The sequence below is a fragment of the Syngnathoides biaculeatus genome, chromosome 6 (genome assembly GCF_019802595.1).
Source record: "Syngnathoides biaculeatus isolate LvHL_M chromosome 6, ASM1980259v1, whole genome shotgun sequence".
NCBI classification, from domain to species: Eukaryota; Metazoa; Chordata; class Actinopteri; order Syngnathiformes; family Syngnathidae; genus Syngnathoides; species Syngnathoides biaculeatus.
The window spans coordinates 6,676,746-6,701,268 of record NC_084645.1 but is presented as its reverse complement, the minus strand read 5'-3'; the positions used below and the strand labels follow the sequence as shown (position 1 = coordinate 6,701,268).

The 24,523-nt window shown below is 45.7% G+C and overlaps 1 long non-coding RNA gene across 1 annotated transcript in view; it reads right to left on the bottom strand.

Moving 5' to 3' along the window:
- Nucleotides 1-12,185: 12,185 nt before the first annotated feature.
- LOC133501627 (uncharacterized) overlaps nt 12,186-24,523 on the bottom strand; it is a 72,203-nt gene continuing 59,865 nt past the window's right edge. The window contains exon 3 of the long non-coding RNA XR_009795226.1: nt 12,186-12,420. This is a non-coding gene — a long non-coding RNA (uncharacterized LOC133501627). The remainder of the gene's footprint in view (nt 12,421-24,523) is intronic.

Sequence of the window (24,523 nt, the reverse complement as noted above, 5' to 3'; positions counted from 1 at the left end):
CAATCAGCGCAGCCGCCCAGCTCGTGCTGAAGCGGCAGGATCATGACAGACACCTGTAAAGCTGACAAAAATACATAACAACAGAACCAATAATTATACTCAGTCAATTATATAACTATGCCTACCACACATAAGATAAAGAAGCACAACCACATTTCAAATAACATTGGTAAACAACTATGCGGGATTCACCGAGGCATGAGAGGAGGACTCCATGTGTGCCTCCCAATGAATCAGTCAAGCACTTTTCCAATTCCTTGGCAGAGTCTAATTGCTGGGGATTCCATCTATGGGCTTATGCTAAAGGAAACCCCCATTTTCTTCTCACCATTTCCCAATGTAATGCTACCTTAAACCCGAATGCCATACAAAAGAGTCCGTGTACTATTGAGGGAGTATTTTAACCGAAAAAGCCCGAGGAACATTTTTTTATTATTATTATCAGCTTTTTTTTTTTTGAGCACATGTAGGATAAACAGGAGGATAATGTAGAAATAATTGTAAATGTAATTAAGTAACTGTTTCTGCCTGCAACCTTTGCTCTGCTCTAGAAAAGGTGGTAGCAAATGTAGGATAAAGAGGGGGTAAATTTAGGAATAATTGTGATCATAATTATCATACATCTGCTTTCAATAAAGAATTGCTTTGCTCTGCTCTAGATAACGTGGCAGCCTCCTAGCAGGAGATAGCAAGAACAAAAACGTCTAATCATCAGAACTATTAGAACTGCTCCCTGTTAAAGAAATTATGACCACACATGTATTCAGCAATCTTCAACACATGCACACGTACATGAACAAACGTGTACACCTTGTTTCCAACTGTTTTGCTTGCTGTCTCCTTTTTGTAACATCCATGTAAATAAGGGGCGTCTTAAAACTAAATAAATAGAGGTGCTGAGGAGAGGATAATCAGAGTGCAGTGGTGAATTGTACGAGACAGTTCCTCTCCTCTCCCCTCGCGAGACTTGAACTGATGTCTTTGCTTCCTTTTTTGTCCTGTTTCTGAATGTCCGCACATATTCTGAACACAATATAAGTAGGATCTATGAAAGGCGATCCTTACCAAATCAGATTTTCTACTTTTACCATGCACTATTGAAGGCGTGCTTTCCATGTAAGCATGTTATACAATAAAAGAGACGTCTGATAATCCACTCACCACTCTGCACACTCCTCCTCTTCAGCAGATTGTCAACATGGATTAACTTGTATCGAGTCATACAGTGACTGCTAAAAATAAGACACGTACAGCATTACAAAACATTACATGTAGAAATTGTTTTTCAGACTTATCACCTAAAACTAACTTGTTTTTACAACTTGACAATTTTCAAATTTCAAGCTTTTTATTTTTTACTTGAAATAAGTACAAAATTGTCAGTGGAATATTCTTTTTTTACTTACTCTGCTGGTATTCTTTAATCACCTAGCAAGTTCAAGAATATTAATATGAGTACTTTGAACATTTCTACTTCCATAGTTCTGTACTGGAGAATGATATCCCCAAAATATACTCAGTTTTAATTTTTTGGATAGTTTTTGTTATGTTTTTTCAAGTAAATGCCATCTAATGAATTACCAATTTTCCAGCATATTACATTAGTGGTTGAACATAATTTTGGGGTGCTGTTGTGCTGATGTCAGAGTGCAACAGTAGGTGATAGCAATATGGTACTGTATAATGCCAACTTGCATTTGGAAAGTCAAGCAAAATTGTGATTGTGTTTTTTTTTTTTTTTGGGGGGGGGGCGGTGTTGAAAAGTTGGAATTTTGGAGAAATTTCACTTGCCACTTCATCGGTAATGTGGCACAGCTGTAAAGCATTGTTCTCACAATTCTGAGGTCCATGGTTCAATCTGTGTGGAGTTTGCACGTTCTCCATATTGCTGCAAGGTTTTCTCCGGGCACTCTGGCTTCCTCCCACATCCCAAAAAGATGCATTCATTGGAGTGAAAATTATTATACTTTTATTGCACTTTCATTATTTCCTTAAATATGACCTTATACATTTAATCAACAGATAAAGAGTTGTCCATTTGCTAATCAGACAAGGATGTGTTGTGGGGCACTGTGGCTGTCTTCGTACACAGAAAACCGGCTGGTGCCATCCTCCTCTGGCAGGCGTTGCCGTGGAGACGAACGACACCAGATAAGGATCAGAAAGTTACCATACCGGCCCAGGACCAGACTCCTCTTAGGGGTGGCAGCCACTTTTACCATGGACCCATACATATCAAGACCTTGTGTTACCGGGGAGCTTTGGTCTTCTTCTTTGGCGATCCTGCCAGACGACACACATGGCTACAGACATGGCTACTCCCACTTGATAGTATAATACATTCCTTTGCGGCTAAGCAGCGATCTGTTCTGATTCTGTCGCACAAGTCACAGTAAGACAGGGCAACGTAATGATTTTGGCTTAAGTACACCCCCAATTCCAATGAAGTTGGGATGTTGTGCTAAACAAATAAATAGAACACGATGATTTTCAAACCATGTTGAACCTATATTTAATTGAATACACAACAAAGACGAGATATTTAATGTTCTAACTGACCAACTTTACTATTTTTAGCAAATAATCATAAACTTGGACCTTTATGTTTGCAAGACGTTCCAAAAATGCTGGAACAGCTGGCAAAAAAGACTGGAAAAGTTGAAGAATACTCATCAAACAGCTGTTTGGAGCATCCCACCGGTGAACAGGCTAATTTGGAACAGATGGGTGCTATGATTAGGTATAAAAGGAGGTTCCCTGAGTTGATTGTGAAAGACTGTGCGAGGTTCACCTTTTTGTGAACAAGCACATTAGAACATCGTCGAACAGTTAAAGGGCAATGTTCCAATTACAAGGATTTTAGGGATTTTATCATAATAATAATATAACGTAATTAAAAAGTTTTGAGAATCTGGTGAAATCACTGCATGTAAATGGCAAGACCAAAAAACCAACATTGAATCAAGGGTTCTGTGGTCCGACGAGTCCACATTTCAAATTCTATCCATTATCTGAGCTGCTTATCCACACAAGGGTCGCTCTAGCTCTCCTGCTACCCTTGTGAGGATAAGATCATGGATGGATGGATGGATGAATAGATGGGTTCAGAGAATCTGGAGAAATCACTGCATGTAAGTGGCAAGGCCAAAAACCAACATTGAATCCCGGTGACCTTGAATCCCTCAAGCAACACTGCATCAAAAACTGACATCATTAAGGATATCACCACATGGGCTCAGGAACACTTCAGAAAGTCAATGTCATTAAAAACGGTTCCACACCACATCCATAAGTGCAATGTAAGACTCAACTATGCAGAGCAAAACCCATTTTTCAACAACACCCAGAAAAACTGCCAGCTTCTCTGGGCTCAAGCCCATCTAAGATGGACTGATGAAAAGTGGAAAATCGTTCTGTGCTTCCACAAGGGTCTAACCCTGTCACTCCCGTGACCCTTGTGAGGACAAGCACCTCAGATAATGGATACTGTCATGATCCTGCCGCTCCAGCACGAGCTGTGCTGGTGCACTGATTGGTAGGTGCACACCTGCGCCTCATGCAGCCTGATTATGCTGTGGATTTATATGACCGCGATGACAACTGGCCAGGGCCAGTTCGTTTGATCTTCATGTCCTGTTCGTGTGCTCCGGTATCCCTGATCGAACCTGTGTGTACCGACCTTCGCCCGTTCTCCGACCACCCTTGTAAGCCTGACTCCTTTGATACTTCTGCTTGCGTTGATTGTTCTTGATTGTTGTCCTGCCTGTCCGCTCATCTGCTCTCTTCGCCCGACGTCACAACTACCGCTGCTGCACCGGACTGCCGGCTCGATCCCCTACCCCTGCATACAATAAACGCTTCTCCTTGAACTACCTTGCATCGTCCGAGTCCTGCATTTGGGTCCTACCCCCGATCCGATGGGATGTGACAGATGAATCGATTTTAACTCCTTCAGTGAGTTAGTCCTTACCCTCCATTACTGATTGATGATCACATACTTGGTGTGTATAGTTAACCCACAATGTACTGGGTGTAAGGAAAATAACAAAAACAATATGGCAACAGTGAACTCATGCCTTTCTTTCCACTTTTATGGAACTCCCCTGTGACTGTGCATTGTAGAATCAACAATCACTTCCCAATCCCTTTCTTTGACTTGTGGGTCAAATAAGGTGGACTTGGTTAAATGTTTCTGTGCATCTGACCTTTTTACAAAGTAAGGTGTAACTGGAAACATTGCCAATAGGATTGCATATAGAGCATTACCTACTATGATCCCCCTTGGCAACACTTATTCATGTGCACAAAACAATGCGTATTGAAACTTGAGAGCATGAATTGACAGAACACCAGGATGTTCATGTATGAATGTTAATGCTAACAGTAGCTAGCGCTTAATATTATGTTTTCCGCTCGCGACCCCTATAGAGTATGTGAACACAACCTCAAGGTGTTCTCCAAGAAAACATCCACTACGGAAAACCTGGCGATAATAAATTTTTCGTTCTTTTCATTCTTTTTTCCAATGCAATACATCGCCACAATCATTGTTGTTTGTGGTGTTATAGTAATGGTTTTATCCAGTCAGAGTGATATGTTTTCTGGTCCTGCCTCATTGCCAACAGTGTTTGATTTTAAAAGATGCAGCCTAATGATCATAAAAGATGGGATACAGTGATAGCAGGAGACAAATTCCTTGTGTGTTGTTACATACTTAGCTATTAATTCTGATTTTGAGTTCCGCCTGGAACTCAGCATGATGGCACAAAGAGTAACTTCACCCCACACTGGTGATTGTTTTAGAATTTTGTTTTAAAGGATGCAAACAAATGCAATAAAACGCTGATTCCTTTCCCGCTTTTCACCGATAAGGCACAAGGTTAGCGTTTGCATACTGTGAGAAGTTTATGTGAATTTTTTCCTAATTCATTGTGATGTGTTGTGAAGTTGCTGCAGTGAGGTTTGAGCACAACATTGAGTTTTTTTTTTTTTGTCTGAATCCTCAGTGTCAATGCTTGAGGCAGGAAATCATCTGTTCACACTGTCTGCATGGGCTGTTGCACACGTCATTAAACGGCTTTTATTTGGCATGTACTTGTGTAGTTTGTGGATGGTGAAAACATGAACAGAAGAAAGGCGCTGAATTATACGTACTAGCAAAGGCACCTTGTTGGAAGGACGTGGAATGATTGTGACAACACTTGGTACATCCAGTTTTATTCATTGTAATGTTGCTCATGAAAAGCACTTTGGAATTTCGTTTGTACTTAAAAACAATCTTGCAAATGGGTCAGTGATGCTTCTACAAGTAGCACATTAAAATGCACCAGTTATGCCATTTTGTCTTAACTTGCAACAGATATATCGGCCAATATAGCCAATTGTCTGTTACATTGAAGCAGTTTTTGCAGGGATCCATCCATCCATTTTCTGAGCCGCTTAGCCTCACAATGGTCGAAGAAGTGCTGGAGCCTATGCACCCATATTTCTGTACAGTACAAAATTACATCTTTTTTTTTTAGATTTTTTATAGCCTAAAATTCCCAATTCATTGCAAAGTTGTCAATAAATATTAAACAAAAATAAAATAATTGAAAATAATGATTAACACTCCCTTCTTCCCGTTTTCCCATTTTCTTACTCTCCGCTTCGAGTTTATTGTACATACAAGAGACAATAGACACAGTAGATCCATCGTGACAGGGCCGCCACATCAATGCCCCATATTCAACACCGTAGGCATTCGAGGCACATCTTTTGTAAATGTATACACTATCCATGACTCAGAACTACCTCTGTCTCATTCTCTGCCTGCATGGGGCTACAGCGCCAATAAACAGCACCCTATTCTGGGACCAAAAGACTTTGTCAATGGCATTTTTAGTAAAAAAAAAAGTATTTTTGGACAAATTGTTCATTCTAAATGGTCCATTTATCTTTGATCTGTTTTATTCAGGTCCCACTGTCCTTCACTCTCCACTGATATCTTACCAATGTTTAAGCAATATAACAGGTAACAGGTAAATTCTTATGGGTGAATTGATTCAATTAGGAAACATTTTGATTCAAATCATGATTCATGGTTGCTGATTCTATTCAAGGACTATTTTTGTTCATTTAGAACATGGGTGCCCACACATACAGATAAAAAAAGTGATAATTTTGTGCCTCTTTCCACATACCAAAGAATCCTTACAGCTCGTCAAAAGCTTTGGCTCCTGCCTCCATTACAGTAAGTGAGGCAAGTAAAACCTACTGGCAATGACTGTTTCATTTCTCCACTTTATATAATAGTAACACACATAACTTCAGATGTTCGTGTTTTGAATTATATTTTATAGGTCATATTAAAATTAATGTTATTTTCATATTGGACACAAAAATAATGATGGATTAATCCCCACATTAGCTAATAACGGCGGCATGGTGGATCAGCTCGTAAGGCGTTCATTGGCCTCACAGTTCCGAGGACCCGGGTCCGATCCCAGCCCCGCCTGTGTGGAGTTAGCATTTTTTCCTCGTGCCTGTGTGGGTTTTCTCCGGGCACTCCGGTTTCCTTCCACATCCCAAAAACATGCAACATTAATTGAACACTCTCAATTGCCCCTAGGTGTGATCGTGAGTGTGGCTGTTTGTCCCTAAGTGCCCTGCGATTGTCTGGCAACCAGTTCAGGGTGTACCCTGCTTCCTGCCCGTTGACAGCGGGGATAGGCTGCAGCACTCCCCGCGACCCTCGTGAAGATAAGCGGCAAAGAAAATGGATGGATCGATGGATGGATTAGCTAATAACTTCCATCTCATTCTTAAAAACTTAACACCTGTTACTTTTGGTGATATTTCAATAATAAAAATAATCATGCATTCCACTATACAGCACTTTTGCCGTGGGCCAGTCTGACAGAAGTATGGTTGCCCCCTCTGTGCCTATGGCCTTTCCAACTGCCACTAAATATCCCATCACGTTCCCTCGTATGCAATCTGGTTTAAGTGTCCTCCTCAGGTACAAAATGAGGACACGCGATTCGGTCGGGATATGAATCACCCACTCCCGAGTTGAAGGTCCTATTCTTTTTCTCTGCCCAACAGCTTTCATAGTAGGCTTGATATTTTGGAAATTTTCCAGCCTCCAATTACATACTTATTGATGACCACCCAAATAATCCCCCCCCCCCCTTTGCACGCTACTGCTTGTGATAGTTACATTGTAGCTGTAACTATTAGTGTGTGTGGTGAGTGTCAGAGTATTAATGTTTGAATATTTTTTTTTTTTTAAATTGGCCCTGGCCAATACACCCAGGGGTGTGTTTAGTTGTTGATGTTCTAAGTCAGTGATTCTCAAACAGTGTGCTAGGGTACATTAGTGTGCCGTGAGCACTCTTCAGGTGTGCCATGGGAAGTTATCCAATTTTATGTAATTTCTAAAAAAATTTATTTCCAAGAAATCATGTATCTTTATTCATCTATTTATGCCAGTGAGGCACAATGACAGACAGAACAAAAATATATCCTCTTCTATTAGACATCAGGAAGTACATACAGTCATTAATCTATCCATTTTTGGTGACATTTGCTTTTGTTGGTGTGCCATGGGATTTTTCAATTGTAAAATATGTGCCTTGGCTCTATAAAGGTTGGAAATCACTGTTCTAAATATACATGTATCATTCGATGAAATGTGTGAGGCTGCCGGGGGTGGGGACTATTTCTTACTGCTACTGTACATACTGAACTCAGACTCTGAGCACAACATCCCTGAGCTGCATGTGCTGACCTTTGATGTGCTCGTTGACGACGCTCTCCAGCTTGTCCAGCCTCTCCATGATCCTGAGGGTTTCCACTTTGCTGTCCTCCTCCAACTTTCTGTCCGCCTCGACGCCCGCCTCCGCAACTTTCGGATTGCTGTTCCCCAGGAACTTGGTGATCCAGCCGGCGTAGAGGAGACACGCGATGTTGGTCATGCCACTCAGTATCACACATGTCGACACCAAAGTTTTGGTCCTCCTGGTGCACAGCATCGCGACATACCCTCCCTCGGTGGGGTCCTCGTTCCTCCTATGTCCGACGCGCGTCGGATGCCGGTGTGATGGAGGCGCAGAGATGTAGAGTAACAAGCCCTCCTCTGCTTTCGAGCGAGACGTCTCAACGTCGCCTTTGCCGAAGTACCTAAATTTCACAGTCAGGAGTTACTATGAACGCACTCAGAAGAGAGCTCTCATCCGCGGCTAGCAGCCAGCAGGTCAAGCTCTGCAAGCCGTACCAAAGCTGTCTGATTATCCCACTCTCATCCTTCAGTCCAATAGGATGAAAGGAGGCGGGAACAGCTGGAGAACAAGGTAGGAGGAAGTGGCAACAGGAGGCTCAAGCGCATACATCAGACATGTCCAAAGTCCGGCCCCCGGGCCAATTGCGGCCCGTGGACAAATTTTTACCGGCCCGCGGCCTCTATCATGAAATCAATAATATGCGGCCCGCCAGCACTGTTGACCACAGTATAAAATACATGTGTACAAAAAGCTATTTTTCATATTTTTCATTTCACCAGAAGATGGCAGTAGCCCTGTGGCCGCACTCTGGCCGCCGCGACCCTTGACCTTGCGTGATCGTTTCAGCCCAGCCCATTTCTAACATGGCGTCTGTAAACAAAAAAAAGGAAAGTTGACCGCGAGGGCCGCCGCTTCCAGGACAAGTGGAAATTTGAGTATTTTTTCACTGAAATACGAAACAACTGTGTCTGCCTAATTTGCCAAGAGACTGTGGCTGTTTTCAAGGAATTCAACATCAAGGGGCACTACCAGACGAAACATGCTAGCTACGACAAGCTAACTGGGAACAAACGCGGTGAAAAAGTGAAGCAACTGGAAGCTGTTTTAACGGCACAGCAAAGCTTTTTTCACAAGAGTCCGTGAGTCAAATGAAAATGCCACAAAGGCAAGCTACGAAGTGGCAACGCTGATTGCAAAGCACTGCAAACCTTTCACTGAGGGTGAATTTATTAAAGACTGTGTAATGAAAATGGTTGAGAAAATTTGTCCCGCGAAGAAGCAAGAGTTTGCCAATATTTGCCTGGCTCGTAATACTGTGGTACGGAGAATTGAAGACGTTTCATTAGATATTAAGAGACAGTTAGAGGCAAAAGGAACTGAGTTTGACTTTTTCTCCTGAGCGTGCGATGAAAGCACGGATGCGACCGACACCGCTCAGTTACTGATCTTTTTAAGAGGAGTGGACAATGACATGAACGTGAGTGAAGAGCTTCTGGACCTCCAGAGTCTGAAGGGCCAAACAAGAGGAACGGATTTATTTGTTTCTGTTTGTTCCACCGTAGATGACATGAAACTACAGTGGAATAAAGTCACCGGGATTATTACGGACGGCGCACCTGCCGTGGCTGGCGAGCGGAGTGGATTATCAAGCCTTGTCTGTAACAAAGTCAGCGAAGAAGGAGGCAGCGCTATTAAACTCTACTGTATTATTCATCAAGAAGTTCTCTGTGCCAAATATATGAAATATGATAATGTTATGAAACCGGTGATAAAGACTATTAATTATATTCGCTCCAAAGCGCTGTGCCACCGCCAGTTTCAACAGTTTCTTCTCGACATCCAGGCTGAATACGGAGATGTTTTGTATCACACCGACATAAGGTGGCTCAGTCGGGGGTCTGCGCTGCAGCACTTCTTCTCTCTCAGGGAGGAAATTGGACAATTCTTGACTAAAAAGGGACAACCCATGCCACAATTAAATGATCCTGTTTGGCTGGCTGATTTGGGATTTTTAGTTGACATAACGCGACATCTGAATGCGCTGAACACAAGCCTTCAAGGGCAAAATGCAGTGGTAAGGCAACTGTATTCACACATCAAAGCCTTTCGGACCAAGCTGCTACTTTTCCAAAGACACCTGTCACAGGCGCAGCCCAATACCGCACATTTCCCGTCGCTGCAGGAAATTGTGACCAGTTTCCCACAGATCAATATCAGTGCGCAAATGACAAAGTATGCAGCAGACATCTCATCTCTGGTTGAGGAGTTTCAGCAGCGCTTTCGGGACTTTGCAGCTTATTGAAAAGGAGATCACGCTTTTTTCCTCTCCTTTCTCCGTGGACCCTGATGACTCTCCAGACCACCTGCAACTGGAGCTCATTGAGCTGCAGTGTGACGCCGAGCATCGCAGTCGGCACCAACAGCTCCCTCTTGTCAACTTCTACCGCCAGCTGGATGAAGGCAGGTTCCAAGCAATTCGGACATTTGCTAAGAAAATGCTGAGCTTGTTTGGCTCCACATACATGTGCGAGAAGACATTCTCCGTTATGAACATTAACAAGAGCCGCATGAGGACGAGACTGAGTGACTCTCACCTGCGTGACGTCTTGCGCATCAAAACCACTGCTCTTGAGCCAGACATGGACTACATACTGCAGTCAAGATCCCAGTATCACCCTTCACATTAGTGCAGGCAAGACCTTTGTTAAGTCCTCTGAGTTGAATAAATTCTTAAATCTCAGTTAATTAATTTTTTTGTGATGGTCAAAATCACAGTTTGAATATGCAGTGATCATTGTTTTGTTTTCAGCACTTTTCCTACAGTGAGCATATAATAGTGAATAATATGTAATGTTTCACATGAACTTAGGTATCCTTTATAGTTTTCTTAATTTTTTGTGGTTTGTGATTTCGGTAAAAACCTAAATGTAAAAAAAATGTAAAAGTAAAAGTATGCCATTTGTAATTAAATAAAAAAAAATCCCAAAAAGTTAATTTGTATTTAATGTTAATGGTTCAAAGAATGTCAGGCTAAATAGTCGGCCCCCACACATTTTCACCTTACCAAATCTGGCCCTCTTTGCAAAAAGTTTGGACACCCCTGGATTCATCCATACAAAAGTTAGGAAGGCCAGTACTAGCGCCTCTGTAAATTCGCCCATAATGCTATGTTTCCATTGGCCAACAATACACTGTTTCATGACAATTGTATTAAAAGAATACAGAATTGTTGTTTTTTTTTTTGAGTGCTTGATCTCTAACAATAATATAGTTTTAGCCGCAAACATCATCTGACAAAAAATGCCAAAAATGCCCCTTACAGTATATTGTTTATTATCTACATGTCCACAACAGCAACAACAGCACTGCAAGTTTTTTTTTTTTTTTTTTTTTGCTACAATCATACTAACAAAAAGATGAGTGTATGCGCGTGTGGTGTGTGTGGAGGTTGGGGGGGGGGGTGATGAGTGTATGTGTGTGTGTATGCATGCTTGCACTCAAAAGCATGCCCCGGGCTGGCCCCCTCTTCTGTGAAAATGGTCTTGCTAAAATTCTATATTTGCTGGGCAGATACTATTTACTAAGTACCAATTGAAACACCTTTGCCAGAACAGAGAGTTTAGATATTGGTCTACAATTGTTTAAAATACTAGGGTCAATTCATATCAGGACAAGGACAACAACGTGAGATATACAAGGGATTTCATTTGAAGTCAATAAAGATCAAAACTGTGACACAGTAACCCATCTGTAATTCCAGTTGCAGACTTCAGGAAGTTACTCAAAGTTAAATGTGTAAGCATTTATTTCTGAAAGTGAGGTCTCTTTCAAGTGAAACTGTCTTCTCAATTTGACACACCACAGACAAAAGTGTGGTGACCAACTCCGCCAAATTTGAATGTGTCATGATCCTGGATTCCAGCCAGGGCTGGGCGTGGCCGTCTAATCGGAAGGGTCACACCTGCGCCTCATGACCTCCGATTAGACCCAGTACATATAGGACCCGGGGGACGACAGAGACTCTGCTAGATCGTTGCCTCTCATGCCTCGTTCCCGCACTACCGTACTCCTGACGTCTACCTCCCGTGTACCGACCAACGCCTGTCTCCCGACCTACCCCGTAAGCCTGCCGTTACTGATCTTGCTGCTTATTTGGACTGACTCCCTGGTAACCGACATTGGAACGAATAAAGGCTTATTCCGCACTGCTTACCTCTCACCTGAGTCGTGCATTTGGGTCCACCCCCGAGTCTCGTCCGTGACAGAATGATGAAATAAGTGGCAAGTATGTAAGGACCATTTTTGCATAATGAAATAAGTGGCAAATATGTGTAGAGATTTGCGAGTTTGGACCCTACGCGTGTTCGATGATCAAGGAAGAGATGACCAATGATTAGAAAAAGTTAACAACAAATGGATTTATTACAAAGGAATGTGCAATACAGACGTGCGGGTCTTATCAAGGCATCTGCTGCACACGGGACGTGTGTCTTCTGACAAGATGACCCAAGAAGAAGACAAGGGCTGCCCGGTAACACAGGGTTTTTATCTGTATGGGTCCTTGGTGGAAGTGGCTGGTCCCCCTCGCAGTCTGATCCTGGGCCGGGATGGTAACTTTCCGCTCCTTATCTGGTGTCGTTCGTCTCCACGGCAGCGCCTGGGATAGGAGGATGGCACCAGCCGTTTTTCTGAGTACAAAGATCAAGGACAACCACCGGCTCCACAACACATCCTTATGTGATTAGCAAATGGACAACACTTTATCTCTTGAGTAAATGTATAAGATCATATTTAATCGAATAATGAAAGTACAATGAAAGTAAAATAGTCTTCGTATATAAGGATCATTTTTGCATAATTTTATCAGTAACAGTAAAGACATGGCTCATCAATCCGTTCTCAAGGTATGAATGTTTGAATTATTTGCAGTTGTTAGTCATCCAAAAGTCATAATTCTTTGTAAGAAAAACAAAAGTCTGAATATGTATTTTTTTCAAACTTTTAAAAACAAAATGCCTCCACTTTTAGGTATCCAAAATGCTCAGAACACCTCACCAGAGAGGCGTCTAGAGGCATCCTAAACAGATGCCCAAGCCACATCATCTGGGTCCTCCCAATGCAATGCTTTTCTGAGCCCCTCCCAGATGGCCAAGATTCTCATCCTATCTCTAAGGGAGAACCCAGACACCCTGTGGCGCAAACTCATTTCTTCTTCTTATATCCAGGATCTTGTTCTTTCAGTCATTACCCACAGCTTGTGACCATAGGTGAGGGTAGGTATGTCAACCAGTAAATACGAGAGCGTCAGCCTGCAGTTTTGCTCCTTCTTCACCACAACAGACCAATACAACTTCTTGATTACTGTTGAGGCTGCAGACCCCCACATGAGAGCAAGTGACATTGTAAAGGACTCTTCCCATCCTGGTCTCCACCTGTTTAACCTGCTGCCCTCTGGCAGACAGAACAGGTCCCAGAAAACACAGACAACCAGATTCAAAGACAGATTTTTCTCTAGAGCCATCAACTCCTTGAACTTAAAACCATTAAGTGCAACAGTAATGTAATGAAAAATCATGCAACTTCACTTCTTATTCACGTTTGTTGTACTAGACGAAGTAGTCCTGAGCATCCTAGACAGAGAGAGAGTTGTGAATGGTGCAGATTTCAATGGACATGTTGGCAAAGGAAACAGGGGTAATGAAGAAGGGATGGGTAAGAACGGCATTTAGCAAAGGAACTTTGAGGGGCGGAAGGTGGTGGACTTCGCAAAAAGGATGGACTTGGCAGTGGTGAACACTTATTTAGAGCGGAGGTAGAAGCACGCAGGTGGATTATACTTTGTGCAGCTGTTGTAATCTGAAGGAGGTTACCGACTGTAAGGTAGTGGTGGGGGACAGTGTAGCTATTCAGCATAGGACGACGGTATGTAGGATGAGTCTAGTAGCGGGTAGGAAGATTGAGAAGACAATGGTAGAGCAGAGAATCAGGTGGTGGAGATTGAGAAAGGAAGAATATTGTGTGGCCTTCCGGAAAGAGGTGAGATGGCCTCTAGATGGACAGGAAGAGCTTCCAAAAGACTGGAATACAACTGCCAAGGTATTCAGAGAGTTAGGCAGGAGAGTACTTGGGGTGTCTTCTGGTAGGAAAGGGGAGAAGGAGACTTGTTGGTGGAACCCCAAAATACAAGAAGTCATCCAAGGTAAGAGATTCGCGAAGAAGAAGTGGGACATGGAGAGGACTGACGAGAGGCATAAAGAAGACATTGAAATGCGTCGTAGGGCAAAGGTAGAAGTGGCGAAGGCTAAACAAGAGGCATATGATGACATGTACTCCAGGTTGGATACGAAAGAAGGAGAAAAGGAGCTCTACAGGTTGGCCAGACAGAGGGATAGAGATCAGAAGGATGTGCAGCAAGTAAAGATGATTAAGGATAGCAATGGAAATATGTTGACTGGTGCCAGTAGTGTGTGAAGTCGATGGAAAGAGTACGTTGAGAAATTAATGAATGAAGAAAATGGGAGGGAAGGAAGAGTAGAAGAGACAAGCGTGAATCACAGGCAAGTGGCTTTGATTTGCAAGGGAGAAGTTAGAAAGGCACTGAATGGAACGAAAAATGGAAAGACAGTTTGTCCCGATGACATACCAGTGGACGTATGGAAGCAATTTGGTGAGGTGGCTGTGGAATTTTCGACCAACTTATTCAATAGAATACTATCGGGAGAAAAGATGCCAGAAGAATGGAGGAAAAGTGTGCTAGTCCCCATTTTTAAGAAAAAAGGCGATGTTCAGAATTGTGGAAACTACAGAGTTCGTGCGCGAATGTGACGTGTACCGTGCCGCAACAAAGGCTCGATTACATGGGATACCATTTATGCCCAGCGCCGATTTCTCGTATTTATCCTCATCTGATGAAGAAATAGCAGCATGACACAGAGTCTGATGGGCGTGCTCCAGCGGCGGGCCGCGGGCCGAGCTTCCAGGGGGCGGAGACCGTTAGCCCTAGACGCCGAACCTAGGCTAAAGGCCTCCGCCGCCACAGAAGCTCGCACACACACTTCTTCACCATTTTTACGGATTGCTTTTAGCTTATAATCACTGAGGAATTCTCAAAATGAATGGAATTTTGTTCTGCATAAACAAGGGAGGCTCCAGGCTAATCCTTGTTCCACAACAGCAGGTCTCCGAGCTGTGATGTCAGAAGTCGCTTACACAAAAGGAGGCATTTTTCAGTTACGAGAAACTAGGTCAAAGTTCGTGGACTTTAATTCATAAACACTTATATTTGTTGGTAAAAACATCGAACAAAATATGCATTTTATGTTACAGTTAAACATATTTTCATCTAGATAAGATCATTTGCGTTATATGCTTTAAATGTAAATGCCACTTCCTGCCTGTTACAAAGACTGCTCTGCCAGGTCCATAATTGGCAGTCATTGGCTTTACCCCATCAGTGCCCACCGAGTGGTTAATGCATTTAAAATCTGGAGGGCCAGTGAGCCAAGAGGGGGAAGTCAGGGCTGCTAGGCACTACTGCACAACATCCAAACACACACACACACACACACACACACACACTCATGACCCACCATCCCAAGAGATGGGTGTGCGTGGTCCATTAAACGGAAAAGGGGATAAATGTGTGTAGTGCATTTAAAATACAGGGGGGGGTGGCAGAGCAGCTGGGAAGTCTCACAATACATGGCCGCGGTCATCCTCTCCTTAGTACAGTGCAGCCAATCTGTCCCATGTGCGGAAAAACACCCCCAAAGCATGATGCTACCACCCCGTTCCGCCTGTTACGGAGCCCTCCCGTGCCAGCATAACTCCGCTCTCCCGACCGGAACATTTCTCAGGCGACTCGGGCAACGTCAAGCCCTTCCTTGCGCAGTGCGACCTCCATTTCGAACTGCAGGCGTCCGCTTTCCCCACGGACCGCTCCCGGATCGCCTCCGTCATTTCCCACATGACTGGAAGGGCGGAGCCGTGGGCCATAGCAGAATGGAGTCGCAACTCGGAGATCTGCCATTCATGGATGACGTTCGTCTGCGTGCTCACCCAAGTATTCCGGGACGCAAGGGGGCGGTCTTACTCATGACAATTCACCAAGGCCGCCGCCGCATGTCAGACTACGCTATCGAATACCAGATCCAGCCCGCCGAGAGCCGGTGGAAAGAGGTGGCTCTCCATGACGCCTTCTACCAGGGACTTTCCCCACAGATCCGTGGTCACCTCATTGCCGTGGATTTTCCTCCTTCGCTGGACGTCCTCATTGCACTGGCCCTCAAGATGGATCACCGCTTGGCCGTGCAGAGGCAGATGGACGGCATGACCGAGGAGGAGACGGAGAGGCTCAGCCCGGTCGCTTTCCGGCCCCCCACGCTGCTTACTACGTCGGAACCCATGCAAGTGGAGGGGCTTGGCAGCTCAGCGGAGGATCGCTTATGCCGGCGACAAGAAGGGTGTTGTTTCTACTGTGGTCATCTTTGACACTTAATCGCCCGCTGCCCGGTTCGACCGAAGCGCTCCGACCTTAGGATCTCTACGCCAGTGAGTGTGCGGTATACTGTCACTGAGTCAGGGCGGTCGTTTTTGCACCTCAACGTAGGAACGGACTCTCACTCATGCCTAGTGACCGTGTTCATTGACTCCAGCGAGCTTCCCCACACTGCGTCTTCGTATTGCTTACGCCACCAACAGCAAGTTCCTCTGCCGGGTTACACGCCGCACACAAACCTTACATATGGACTTTACGGACGCACACACGGAGCGCATTAGTTTCCACGTTTTTAACTCTAGCAGCAGTGATATAATCCTGGGGAGCGCGTGGCTCAAGAGACACAACCCCCAGATTGACTGGGTCACGGGTCGGATAATGGCATGGGGTGAGAACTGTCACAAGCAGTGTCTCACCGCTCGGGAGGACGGAGGGATTCAAGTTGCTGAACTGAGTAACTCCTCTGAATTAGCCACAGTGCCCTCTTGTGAGCATGATTTAAAGGAGGTTTTTTTCTGAGTCCAAAGCAAAATCTCTGCCGCCGCATCGGCCTTATGACTGTGCTATCGAACTCCTCCCCGGCACCTCACCTCCCAGAGGGAGACTGTTCTCTTTGACAGGACCGGAGCACCAGGCAATGAGGGATTACGTCGAGGAGTCGCTGGCAACCGGACTCATTCGCCCGTCATCCTCACCAGCCGGTGCAGGATTTTTTTTTCGTTAAGAAGAAGGATTCCACTTGACGACCCTGCATCGACGACCGAGGATTGAATGACATCACGGTCAAGAACAGTTACCCGTTGCCCTTAATCGCTACAGCATTTGAACTCCTCCAAGGAGCCCAGATCTTCACCACGCTGGACCTACGCAGCGCGTATCATCTGGTGCGAATACAGGAGGGCGACGAATGGAAGACGGCTTTCAACATTCCCACGGGGCATTACGAGAATCTTGTGATGCCCTTCGGACTGACCAATGCCCCGGCCGTCTTCCAAAACTTTATTAATGACGTGTTTCGGGTGATCCTGAACAAAAACGTATTTGTGTACCTTGACGACATTCTTATCTTTTCAGCAGACCTGACCTCCCATATCCGACAGGTCAGAGAGGTGCTCCAGCGTCTCTTGCAACACCAGCTGTTCGTGAAATGGGAGAAGTGTGAGTTCCACTGAGCATCCGTGTCCTTTCTGGGTTTCATCCTGGCAGAAGGGGGGATGCAGCCCTATGGGGGCACAAACCAGTGCATTCTGTAGGCCGGTCCCAAGCCCGGATAAATGAAGAGGGTTGCGTCAGGAAGGGCATCTGGCGTAAAAAGTGTGCCAAACAAATATGAGCGTTCATCTAAAGAATCCCATACCGGATCGGTCGTGGCCCGGGTTAACAACGCCCGCCCCCGGCACTGCTAACCTGCAGGGCGTCGCTGGAAATTCAGCTACTGTGCGTCGAAGACAAAGAAGAGGAGGAAACCGGATCCATCGTCAGAAGAAAAAGAGGAATGCACAGAGCCTACAACTGAGTGTAGGGACTTTGAATGTTGGGACTATGACAGGAAAAGCTCAGGAGTAGTTTGACATGATGATTAGGAGAAAGGTTGATATTCTGTGCATCCAAGAGAGCAGGTGGAAAGGTAGTAAGGCTAGAAGTTTAGGAGCAGGGTTTAAATTATTCTACCACGGAGTAGATGGGAAGAGAAATGGAGTAGGGGTTATTTTAAAGGAAGAGCTGGCTAAGAATGTCTTGGAGGTGAAAAGAGTATCAGATCGAGTGATGAGACTAAAATTTGAAATTGAGGGTGTTATCTATAATGTGGTTAGCGGCTATGCCCCACAGGTAGGATGTGACCTAGAGTTGAAAGATAAATTCTGGAAGGAACTAGATGAAGTAGTTCTGAGCATCCCAGACAGCAGGAGAGTTGTGATTGGTGCAGATTGTAATGGACATATTGGTAAAGGAAACAGGGGCGATGAAGAAGTGATGGGTAAGTACGGCATCCAGGAAAGGATCTTTGAGGGACAGATGGTGGTGGACTTTGCAAAAAGGTTGGAGATGGCTGTAGTAAAGACTTATTTCCAGAAGAGGGGGGGAACATATAGTGACCTACAAGAGCTGAGGTAGAAGCACGCAGGTGGATTATATTTTGTGCAGACGATGTAATCTGAAGGAGGTTACTGACTGTAAAGTAGTGGTAGGGGAGAGTGTAGCTCGACAGCATAGGATGGTAGTGTGTAGGATGACTCTGGTGGTGGGTAGGAAGATTAAGAAGACAAAGGTAGAGCAGAGAACCATGTGGTGGAAACTGAGAGAGGAAGAATGTTGTGCGGCCTTTCGGAAAGAGGTAAGAGAGGCTCTCGATGGACAGCAGTAGCTCCCGGAAGACTGGACAACAACAGCTAAGGTAATCAGAGAGAGGACTTGGTGTGTCTTTTGGTAGGAAAGGGGAGAAGGAGACTTGGTGGTGGAACCCCAAAATACAAGGAGTCATACAAGGAAAGAGATTAGCGAAGAAGAAGTGGGATACTGAGAGGACTGAGGAGAGGCGAAAGGAGTACATCGAGATGCGATGTTGGGAAAAGGTAGAGGTGGCAAAGGCAAAACAAGAGGCATATGAAGGCGTACACCAGGTTGGACACGAAAGAAGGAGAAAAGGATCTCTACAGGTTGGCCAGACAGGGGGATAGAGATGGGAAGGATGTGCAGCAGGTAAGGGTGATTAAGGATAGAGATGGAAATGTGTTGACTGGTGCCAGTCGTGTGCTAAATAGATCGAAAGAATACTTTGAGAAGTTGATGAATGAAGAAAATGAGAGAGAAGGAAGAGTAGAAGAGCCAAGTGTGAAGGACCAGGATCTGGCAATGATTAGTAAGAGGGAAGTTAGAAAGGCACTACAAAGGATGAAAAATGGAAAGGCAGTTGGTCCTGATGACATACCGGTAGAGGTATGGAAGCAATTTGGAGAGATGGCTGTGGAGTTTTTGACCAACTTATTCAACAGAATACTAGCGGGTGAAAAGATGCCTGAAGAATGGAGGAAAAGTGTTTTAGTTCCCATTTTTAAGAACAAAGGGGATGTTCAGAGCTGTGGGAACTATAGAGGAATAAAGTTGATGAGCCACACAATGAAGTTATGGGAAAGAGTAGTGGAGGCTAGACTCAGGACAGAAGTAAGTATCTGCAACCAACAGTATGGTTTCATGCCTAGAAATAGTACCACAGATGCATTATTTGCCTTGAGGATGCTAGTGGAAAAGTACAGAGAAGGAAGTAAGTAAAGTACAGAAGGAGCTACATTGTGTCTTTGTGGATCTAGAGAAAGCATATGACAGAGTACCAAGAGAGGAACTATGGTACTGCATGCGTAAGTCTGGTGTGGCAGAGAAGTATGTTAAAATAGTACAGGACATGTATGATGGCAGCAGAACAATGGTGTGGTGTGCCTTAGGTGTGACAGAGGAATTTAAGGTGGCGGTGGGACTGCATCAGGGATCAGCTCTGAGCCCCTTCATGTTTGCAGTGGTAATGGATAGGCTGACAGATGAGGTTAGACTGGAATCCCCTTGGACCATGATGTTCGCAGATGATATTGTGATATGCAGTGAAAGCAGGGAGCATGCAGAGGAACAATTAGAAAGATGGAGACATGCACTGGAAAGGAGAGGAATGAAGATTAGCCGAAGTAAAACAGAATAAATGTGCGTGAATGAGAAAAGTGGAGGGGGAAGAGTGAGGCTCCAGGGAGAAAAGATAGCGAGGGTGGACTACTTCAAATATTTAGGGTCAACAATCCAGAGCAATGGTGAGTGTGGTAAGGAAGTGAAGAAACGGGTCCAAGCAGGTTGGAACAGCTGGCGAAAGGTGTCTGGCGTGTTATGTGACAGAAGAGTGTCTCCTAGGATGAAGGGCAAAGTTTACAAAACAGTGGTGAGGCCGGCCATGATGTACGGATTAGAGACGGTGGCACTGAAGAAACAACAGGAAGCTGAACTGGAGGTGGCAGAAATGAAGATGTTGAGGTTCTCGCTCGGAGTGAGCAGGTTGGATAGGATTAGAAATGAGCTCATTAGAGGGACAGCCAAAGTTGGATGTTTTGGAGACAAGATTCGAGAGAGCAGACTTCGATGGTTTGGAAATCTTCAGAGGTGAGAGAGTGAGTATATTGGTGGAAGGGTGCGGAGGATGGAGCTGCCAGGCAAAAGAGCGAGAGGAAGACCAAAGAGAAGGTTTATGGATGTGGTGAGGGAAGACATGAGGGCAGTTGGGGTTAGAGAGGAAGATGCAGGAGATAGGCTAAGATGGCAAAAGATGACACGCTGTGGCGACCCCCAACGGGACAAGCCGAAAGGAAAGTTCCTGGCAGAAGGGGGGATACGGATGGATCCCGGGAAGATCGACGCAGTGCTTCGGTGGCCCACCCCTGCCAGCAGGAGGGACATGCAGAGGTTCATTGGCTTCGCAAATTTCTACAGAAAGTTCATTCGGAACTTCAACGCCGTGGCCGCCCCGCTGCATGCCCTCACCTCTCCGCACAACGTTTTCGAATGGTCCAGAACCTGTCAGGAGGCCTTCAATAAACTTAAGGCTAGTTTCACCACTGCACCCATCCTCATTATCCCGGATCCAGATCGCCAGTTCGTGGTGGAGGTGGACTCGGGCTGGAATCAGAGCCATTTTGTCACAGAGGAGTCCCAAAGACGGAAGGATCCACCCGTGTATGTTCCTGTCTAGGAAGCTAACCCCGGCAGAGAGAAATTATGACGTGGGGATCACAAACTGCTGGTGGTCAAGACGGCTATGGAGGACTGGCGGCACTGGCTGGAGGGCTCACAAGTACCGTTCGTGGTCTTCACCAACCACAAAAACCTAGAGAAACTGAGGACCGCGAAGTGGTTGAATGCCCACCAGGCCATGTGGGCTCTCTTCTTCAGCTGCTTCCGCTTCACTCTGTCCTTCCGCCCAGGTTTCAACAACAGCAAGTCGGACGCCCTCTCACGGATCCACGAGGGGGAGCCCACGGAGTCAGTAGCGGCTCCTATCCTGCCAGAGGCGTACTTTGTATCCGGCTTCACCTGGGCGGTCGAGTCGCGGGTGAAGGAGGCCCTGGGAGAGACGCTGCCGCCCGCAGATTGTCCGTCTGATCGCCTGTTCGTTGTTCCATCACTTCGGGGAGACGTCGTCAATTGGGCCCATTTGAACAAGACCGGTCTGCCACCCGGGTATGGCAAAAAGTCGTTCTGTGGTCGAACAGAGATTCTGGTGACCCAACTTCAGCAAACACGTGAAGGAATTCGTCAATGCCTGCCCGGTGTGTGCGGCCAATAAGTAGGTGGTCACACATCGCGTTGGACTTCATCACCGGCCTTCCGCCCTCTCAGGGAAACACAGTTGTGCTGTCTGTAGTGGACCGATTCTCCAAGATGGTTCACTTCGTGCCACTTCCGAAGATCCCGTCGGCCAAGCAGACAGCCCAGCTGGTGTTGGACGAGGTCGTCCGCTACCACGAGTTCCCCCGGGACATCGTCTCGGACAGAGGCCCACAATTCAGCGCCCGCTTCTGGAAGGAATTCTGCACCCTCATTGGCGCTTCGGCCTGTCTAACTCATCATCCAGAGTCTAACGGCCAAACAGAGAGGGTAAATCAGGAATTAGAGACCGGACTTCGGTGCTTAGAATCTCGGGACCAGAGCGCGTGGAGCCAGCACCTCAAATGGGTTGAGTACGCCCACAACTCCCTACCCTCCGCCTCAACAGGTATGGCTCCACTCCACGTTGTGCACGGCAATCCCCCTACTCTGTTTCCCTCATTTGGCCACAGACTCAGCAGTGCCGTCGGCCCTGGCAGTAGTACGGTGCTGCAAACGAACCTGGGAGGCAGCCCGGAGGACGCTACTGCGCATGGGAAACATCTACAAGTCCGCAGCGGACCGCAAGAGGAGAACCGCGCCAGAACTCAGGGTGGGGTAGTGAGTGTGGCTCTCCACCAAGGATCTCCCGCCGCGGATGGAATCCCGCAAACTTGGTCCCATCGTATCGTATCACTTAGACTACCCAGGTCGATGAGGGTGCACCCTACGTTCCACGTCGGCAGACTACGCCCGGATCGTCCTTCGCTGCTGGCTCCTCCGGCCAAACCCCCAAACCCCGCATGGTGGACTGCGGGCCGGTGTACACAGTGCGCTGGTTGCTGTCTTCCCAGCGCAGAGGAAGCGGGTTCCAGTACCTGGTGGTTTGGGAGGGATACAGACCGCAGGAGCGCACTTGGATCCCCTCGAAATTCATTGTGGACCCCTCCCTCATCAAGGACTTCCATGCGGCCCATCCAGATGATCCTGGGCCGTCGGGAGCCAACCGTTGGGGGGGGGGGTGTACTGTCATGCTGCTGGCATCCTGCCCAGGCTGGGCGTGGCCAGCCAATTAGTCGGCACACACCTGCACCCTGTTTCGGCTGATTACACCTGGTACTTCTAGGACACGGGAGACAACTAGTACTCCGCCAGATCGTTGATTCTCATGCCTCGTTCCCGCACTCCTGTATACCTGACCTACCGTGTACCGACCCTCGCCTGTTCCCTGATCATTCTAGTAAGCCTGCCTCTTCTGATACTGCTGCTTTTCCTGACTGACTCACTGATCATTGACCACAGACCGAATAAAGGCTTTCTGTACACTACCTGCTTGCCTCTGGAGTCGTGCATTTGGGTCCACCCTCGAGCCTCGTTCGTGACAGAAACAGTATTATGTAATGTATTCTGATAAATACCTAACAGTGACACCATGTGTAAAACTAATGGTACATCAAAACATTTTGACAGAAATAATACTTGGTACACGGTAACAGAAACTAAATCATAAATATATTATATCAATTTCTTCTCCAGGAAGCATGTTGGAGAAGCTGTAAAGCGTTGGCCTCACAGTGCTGTGGACCTGGTTTAAATCATAGCTCGCTTTTGTGGACTTTGAATGTTCTCCCCATGCCTCTGTGGGTTTTGTCCGGGCACAACAGTTTCCTCCCACATCCCAAAAACATGCATTCATTGGACACTCTAAATTGCCCCTTGGTGTGGTTGTGAGTGTGACTGTTGTCTGTCTCCATGTTCCCTGCAATTGGCTGGCAACAAGTTCAGGGTGTACCCTGCCTCCTGCATGTTGACAGCTGGCGTAGGGTCCAGCACTCCCAAGACCCTTGTGAGGATAAGCAGGTAATAAAATGGATGGATGGATTTATTCTGCATAACAGCATTGCAAACATGTGCCTCTATGTCTCCTTAAGACAAGAAAAAAGGTGACAAATTGAACCCTGAACCCTGGACCTCGATCACAGACTGTTTGGATTCCACAGCAGCCTTTCAGGCTTGTGGATCCCTTACCAGGTCAGCAGCTAACGCACGACCTGCTGCATCTCTTCCATTGACATATGTCCTGGGATAGCCACCAGACTCTGTTCTGGCAATTACATATTCGACACCCGTCATTGATCGCTGGTCTGTCAAAGCCTCATGCCTGGCCCCTACGACCTCATCAGATGTCTAAGCCAGGATTGCTAAGCCTCAGCCCACAATTTTTTTGGTTAAGATCTGAAATCTGTTCTCTAACAAGAGCCCAGTGATATGTGGTACTTTTGGGGTTTGACAGAAGAACTGATGTTTTTTTTAATGCATTTTCTCACCATACCTGTCAGCTGGTTATTGTTCTAGTCAGCCAGTCTTGTGTTTTGTCTAGATGTGCCTCGCTGTCTAGTTAGTCACTGGATTTAGTTTCCGGGTTCTAAACATTCTCTAATGTCACGGGGAGTGTGTTTTTATTCTTTAAGTGACTTTTTTTTTTTGATTGAGTAATGTTGTACCCTTTTTCCAATATCTTTTACAGTGTTTGCCTTTTTTATTGGCTGAGATCCTGCAGTTGGATCCACCTACCTTTTGTCCGCCACAAAAAACAACAACATGACAGCTTTATGAAAAATCTGGGACTCTTCAGATACTGAACAATTAGATGGAGACCGTTGAACACTTCTCTTTTGTCAGAGTCCTGAATTCTCTCTGTAGAATTTCAACTAAGAAACATGATTCAAGTGTCACAGGTTTTATATTTTGCAATTATTTATGACAATATGTTGAAAGACGTATTCTGCACAACAAAGCACCTTTAACAAAGTTTATTGAATTTTAACAGTTAACTGAAGCCAGGTAGTGATTTACTAAATGGCACATTTAGCAGCAATTTATTAATCTACCAAATATTTATGTGGTAGGGCTTTTTTTGTGTAAA